This window comes from Agelaius phoeniceus, chromosome 1 (assembly GCF_051311805.1).
Source record: "Agelaius phoeniceus isolate bAgePho1 chromosome 1, bAgePho1.hap1, whole genome shotgun sequence".
NCBI lineage: Eukaryota > Metazoa > Chordata > Aves > Passeriformes > Icteridae > Agelaius > Agelaius phoeniceus.
The window spans coordinates 130,623,934-130,630,228 of NC_135265.1; the positions used below are offsets into that span (position 1 = coordinate 130,623,934).

Sequence of the window (6,295 nt, forward strand, 5' to 3'; positions counted from 1 at the left end):
ATGCAAGATGAGAAGCTCTGAAATTAAGTGGCACAACTGATTTGAACCAAGACATTATGGAGCCTTTCTCCTGACAATCAACATTAAAATAACATTAGCTAGTAAGAACAAATAAATAAAAAATAAGTCCAAAAATAAACCAAAGTAGGTATAATAGGATGATGTTAGTCTCAAGTTTGCTTGAAGACATCCTGTCTCTTCTGGCTACACTTTTTAAGTGTTACCCTGCTCACTCAAGAGCACTTACACAGAGTGGGAATGAACACAAGCTAAAGAGTTCTGAGTTCCCAAATCCCAATGGCCATTTTTGCAAAAAGTAAAGAACTGTATTAATCTATAAATGAACAGGGTTACTCTGGATTCAGTAATCCAGCCCTGTGGGAAGGACTGGGATAAGACTGATGCACAGTTAATTCATCAATGCCATGCTAAGTTCACTCAAACTCATCCTTGCAGCCCCAGAGGACTCAGGTTCAGTCAGTGCTCCCAAAGGAGCAGGTGCCCAACCACCTTCCTACATCCCAGAGCACAGAATGCCCATCCTGGCACCATCCCTCTTGCTTCCTGGAGGGAGAAATGGTGAAGAAAAGAGATGTCATGGGCTCTGTATCTTTGGAAGACACGCAAATACCCCAGCATTAGGCAATCAGATAGGAAGGAGGATGTAATAAAATCATAATATATAAACCATGTATATTCTACTTGCAGGCCTCTATCTAGCCAAGTATTTTCAAACATTCATGTTAAATCTCCTTCTTGTTGCTGATGGTGGGGATATTTCATTTGGATTCTTCAAAATTCTGATGACTGCAGCAGCATCCCTAAAACACTTGCTCCCTAGCTGCATCTCAAAATAGTCTGATTAATCAACCTTACTCATGAGTGATGAACTTTGTTATTACATGCAACTTTTGAGTTCATATCTAATTTTAATAATTATAAGATCAGTGCAAGTACTGAAACAAACTGGATTTTCCCTGAGAAAACAGATACACCTGATGCAATGACATGAAGCCTTTTTCAAAATGAGCTCTCAACAGCTCAAGAATTTGCACAGTTTCACAATGCCCCTACCTTACTTGAAGATTTCAGTGAAAGGAAATAAATGAGATTCAGGACCTCTGCATAGACACAAACATGCATATATGTATGTGACAGCCTCACCACCCAGACCTCTCAAACCTCCTTTCAGCTACTGGATTATTGGAAGTTATTGCAGCCCTGTAAGTGCAGCCAATTCCTGATGTTTTCCTCCATCTCATATACTGAGGGTCAGAAATAAAGTTCTTTAGAGTAAATTCAGCTCTTAGTTACCTCTGTGCAAACTCACAGTCTTTCATAAGTTTCGGGAGCTTTTTCTAAACAAGGAAGACCAGCATCCAGCTTCCTTTCTCAGAAAGGTCAGTAGGAAGCAAAGAGCAGTCCTGATTTATCTTCATCACTTGGTGACAGGTTCTGTGAAGGCAGTTGCCATTTTACATTAATTTTTTTCAGAATCAGGGAATGTGGTAACCTACAATTCATCATTTCTATGCTATTTATTTGTTGGGTATCCTGTCCTCCTTGGATACTTGTCACTGTTGACAAGATGTTTGCAAACATTTAAAAATAATTTTGGTGGAAACTATCTTCACATTGTACTGACAGGTGAACTGGAGGAATGACCCTTAGGGATACTTCCAACCATGCACCAACTCTCCAATATATATACATCTAAATGCATCCATATACAAAATCATTTAAGGATTTGAATCCAAGGTAAAGTGTTACTTCTGCAGGACTTGCAGGTACATTGATTCTTTGGCTAGATTTGTAATTTTTATGAAAAAACTAGACTACAAACAGATGAGGAGACTACAGAATGTTTGATGAGGCAGAGAGAAAGGCCTTGTGAGATCCAGCAGCTCCAACTACTTTCCACTCTGTGATGGAAAATAGTAGCCTTATCCACAATTCATGATTTATCACTGGCACCAGACAGAGAGTCAGAATCTGACTCATTTTACAACACTGGGGATGGGGGAGGGAACAAAAAAGAAAATACTCTAAATGCATGCATCGTTCTCTTAAGTCTTTCAGGTGGGTCCACCTACAAGAGTGTCCTGAGGATGAAGAGTATCCATTGATCCAAAAGCACAATCAGACTACAAAAGAGGTGAACAAAAGATCTTATTCTATTCTGCAAAGCTTGAAGTTTGGCTTGCAAATCACAGGCAGTGGCCAAGGAAAAAAATAAAGATAGGTACAATATATACCCAAAAATGTCAATAAATGTTTTATTCCAGAAAGGCTGTATTAATTGAAGGATCTTACTTTTGATAAGTGAGAGAAAGAAATTCAAAACTCTACAGAAGCACACAAAGGCTGCATAAAAATACACCCATATGCACATGATCATGCAGCCTGAGAATCAGCCCAGAAAGGTATGTAACAAAATCACAACAGTCAGGATTTTAAGCAAGCAGCTTTTGGAAATGTAGCTCTTAACAGTAGGAGAGCACACAACAGAGCTGCCAGCTCTCCTTTTCTTCCCTCTACAGGCCATAAATTTGCAGAATCATCTCCTGGTCTCTGGGGAAATGCCCTTTGCTAGGCTGCCTTTGCTCATTTTCCTGTTCCCAGGAAAAAAAAAAACCAAAAACAACACAAACACCAACCAAGAGTAACTCAGAACATCTCCATATTCTAGCAGCAGCCTGGTTAGCATCAAGGGTCACCACCACGGAGCCTTCCAGTCCTGAAAGCATTCACCAACTTCTAAGAGATATTCTTATGGATTTCCTGGGTTGTTGTTCCTGGTCTATGTGAGGGTGACCCCCAAAAATCCTGCCACCCTTTTCTAGTACGGGGATAACCCAGCCTTGTACTCAACTATTTTTAATTAATTCTGCTTAAGCACAAGAAAGAATAACTAAGCACTGGTGGAGAAAGGATGGGAAGGAAGAAGAACTAAAAGCTGATTTAAAGGCGAAATAAAATATATCTGGAATAATTTTTTCCCCTCCCCATCCCTGGATTTCTTCTTCTCATGTAAGAAAGTAAAGTAAGAATGAGTGTAAATAAACATGCATATATGTACTTTCATATGCAAATGTTTCTAACTCTACAAATGAGTTTTTGCTGCTGGCTGCCGCCTGACAGTCTGAGATAGTGAAAGTGCAAGTCATCGAACAAAAAGCTGTGAGGAGAGCAACAGAGAAAATGCATCTGAAGAACAGGAAAGCTGCTAAAAGCCCAGGTTTTTAAGAGACTGAGTTCCCTGGTCAAAACTGCAAAAAGCAAGACAAAATAAAACATTCCACAGTGGGGGAAAAGTGCAGGAAATGTAAGAATAAAAGACAGCAGGCGAGTATCTGTTTAAGAGACAGCATATGCAAAGGTGAGTAACAGCTAATTCCTCGGATCTGTTCCAAATGGCAGTTCATGAAATCCAGAGCAGTGGAAACGGTGTTTGGCAAAAATAGCCCACTGCAAGGGGAAAGAGTGCAGCAGCTATTGACGCACGGGCTGTTAGCAAACAAAACCACAGTGAGTGGCAATTAGGGGTGTTGCAGGAGATGTTCCATTCACTCCAAACCCAAAAATAATGGAAAGGACAGAATGGAAAGGCTGAGGTTTTCCTTCTACAAAACTATTAACACTGCCTACAGTACTAGAGCCTACTTCACACGGGATTCCCCTATATTTCCTGGAAATATCAAAATGCAATACACACTTGTGCTTCATTCTAATGCAGGCTCCAGTCTGGGTTCTTTATGCACTTTTAAGGATTGTAATTTGTCTTGCATCAATTAATTTTTCATCATGTTACCAGAAAATATTCAAGTACCTCAGAAAACGTATGCTCTATATTTGGGTGGTTGCCATTTCAATGAGACTTTTCTACAAAATAAGGGTTTTTAGCTTATGTTAAAAATGAACTCTGTAACATAACTTGAAACAAGATGCAGCAAATGCTGTGCCATCATACCATCTGTGTTCAAGTACAGCTCTAAAGCTCTCCTCCTATTGCTTCCTAAAGTGGAAAATAATGGTAAAAAATAAAAACATATAAGATGAAGCATCGTGTATTGGAATACATTATGAACCTGAGCCTTACAATGTTTGTTTCAAAACCCCCCCCTCTGTACCTGTATACTCCAATGAAGCATCATTTAGAAAACACAGAGGAAGGTTATATCCTTCACATTTAAATTAAGCAACGGTGATGTTCTCACCTGACACAGCTAGTAAATTCTGGTAAGCTTCACTCTGCACAATATTGCCTATTTTGCTTTTTTTAGCTCTTTTCACAAGGTTTCGAACAATATTCCATAGGAACATGAGTGGAATTCATTAAACCTTGGAGTTAATTGAAGGAACTAGAACTGATGAGAAATAATTTTTAAAATATCCCACTGTTAATGTCTGAGATAACAGAGGCTGATGGGCAAAACTTACGTGGAGTACATTATGACAAACCCCAACATACATCTTAGGCCACAAGGAAGGGTAGTAAGAAATCCAGAAACAAACTCTGCAGGTAAAATGCCACCACGGAGGAACTAACTGTTCTTTATATGATATAATGAAAAAAAGCCTGGTTTTTAAAAAGTCAACTTTGACATGAGGATACCACCTTTCTGATATTCAGTCAAAATACAGGATCACTGTTTTGAAGATGGAAGTGACCCCGTTCTGATCACTTTATCTCACTCTCAGGTCCACAGTCACATTGTCCCTGCAGGGTGCAAGGCCACTCTGGGAAGCTGTCCTGGAGCTGCCTGGAAAAGACAGAGAGAAGCGTGCAGGCAAGAGCAGGAGGCAGAGCATCTGCGGGAGAACTTGCAGATGCTGCTCTCTCTGGTACCGAACCAACCCGCTCCCGGCCACCCTAGAGCACAAACACCTCCGCAACTTGGTCCTGCTTGCCAGAAGCGAGCACCTCGCTCTCCCCTCGCTACTCCCTCACTCTGCCCCACCAACAGATCGTTATGGCTGTAGCCATAAGCACAGGCCCGTCCTGCGGGAGTTGTTCCGAGCAATGAGCCGGGCGAGTGCCGGTGATGCGGCGGGAGCCGCTCCGGGAGCCGCTGCCGCCCGCTCCAGCCGCACAGCCGGGACACAGCCCCGGGCACGTGACCGGAGCCGAGGTTTGCCGTGGGGTTTGCGCCGAGCGGGAGCTGCGGGGTCTCCCGCAGGCACGGCAGCCTGCAGCCAGCCCCGGCAGGGAACGCCCCTCCCGGTCCGGAGATGCTCCTGGCCCATGGCAGTGCCAGACACAACATGGATCTAGAAGAGAATCTTTAGCCTACCTGACCCTTTTCAAAAAATATATCGAGGTGCTTTCTCCATCTTATTATTCTCCATTTTATTTCTAATCCTGTGAGACAGTGCTGATCCCAGAGCCCAGGAGAAAGCAGGAGAGGTCAGGACACTGCATACTTGAGCAAGGATTCAGGCTGGGGCATGCTGTTCAGTGAGGGGACAAGTGAATGCCGACTCCCAAGACCTTTAGGAAACAGGGTGGGTTTTTTCAGAAACTGAAAAAGCATTTCCAGCGACAGCAATGTTTATTAATACTCTTCCTACTCCTGTCAGCATGTTCTCAACGTTTGGGTGGTGCTGTCCGAAATGCCCGCTTGCCTTTCCAAGGGAGAGGCTTCCAGAGGGACCGTCCTGCGCCTGCGGAGCCGCTGAGCGCCCATCCGCCACCCCGGGGGTCTCCCAGGGCCCTGCCGCCATCCCCGGCCCCCCGTGCTCTTCCGGACCTCTCGTTTTTATCCCCAGCATGTGTCGCGCTCCCGGTGCAGGATGAGGCTGGGGTGCGGCTCGATGCGGAGCCGTCCCGCAGCCGCGCGTGTGCCGGGACACTCCCGGTCCCTCCACCACCCTGGGGGCTCAGCCACCCAGCCACGCACGGGGCTCGCCGGGGCTTAGTGGGGAGACCGGGCGCTCAGGACGGCACAAAGCCTGGAGAGCCCGCCCGGCCTGCGCGGGGGGCGGCGGTGACATCCGCGCACACCCCGCGGCCGCACGAGGAGGCGGTGCTGCCGCCCCCGCTCCGTGCCGCAGGCGCGGGCACCGCTCCACCGCCCACGGGCGGGTGCGGGGATCTCCCCGTGAGGCCGGGGCCGGTGCTGCGGGAGGGGAGGGGCGGGAAACGGCCCCCAGCCCGCGGCGCCCCCGGGACGCCCCGCTCGGCTCGGGGGTGGGGGCGGGGGTGCAGGCGCGCGCCCGCGGGCGGGGCCGCCACCGGCTCTGGGCGTGACCGCGGGGGGGGAGGGAAGGTTCGCGCGCGCCCTCGCGCTCCGTT

The 6,295-nt window shown here is 46.1% G+C and overlaps 1 long non-coding RNA gene across 1 annotated transcript; it reads right to left on the minus strand.

The window, feature by feature from the left end:
• Positions 1-4,523: 4,523 nt before the first annotated feature.
• Positions 4,524-6,270, minus strand: LOC143695415 (uncharacterized). Its single transcript, XR_013184574.1, has 2 exons — positions 5,295-6,270; positions 4,524-4,763 (listed from the first exon to the last, which is right to left on the minus strand). It is a non-coding gene; the product is annotated as an uncharacterized LOC143695415 (long non-coding RNA).
• Between the last annotated feature and the right edge of the window lie 25 nt (positions 6,271-6,295).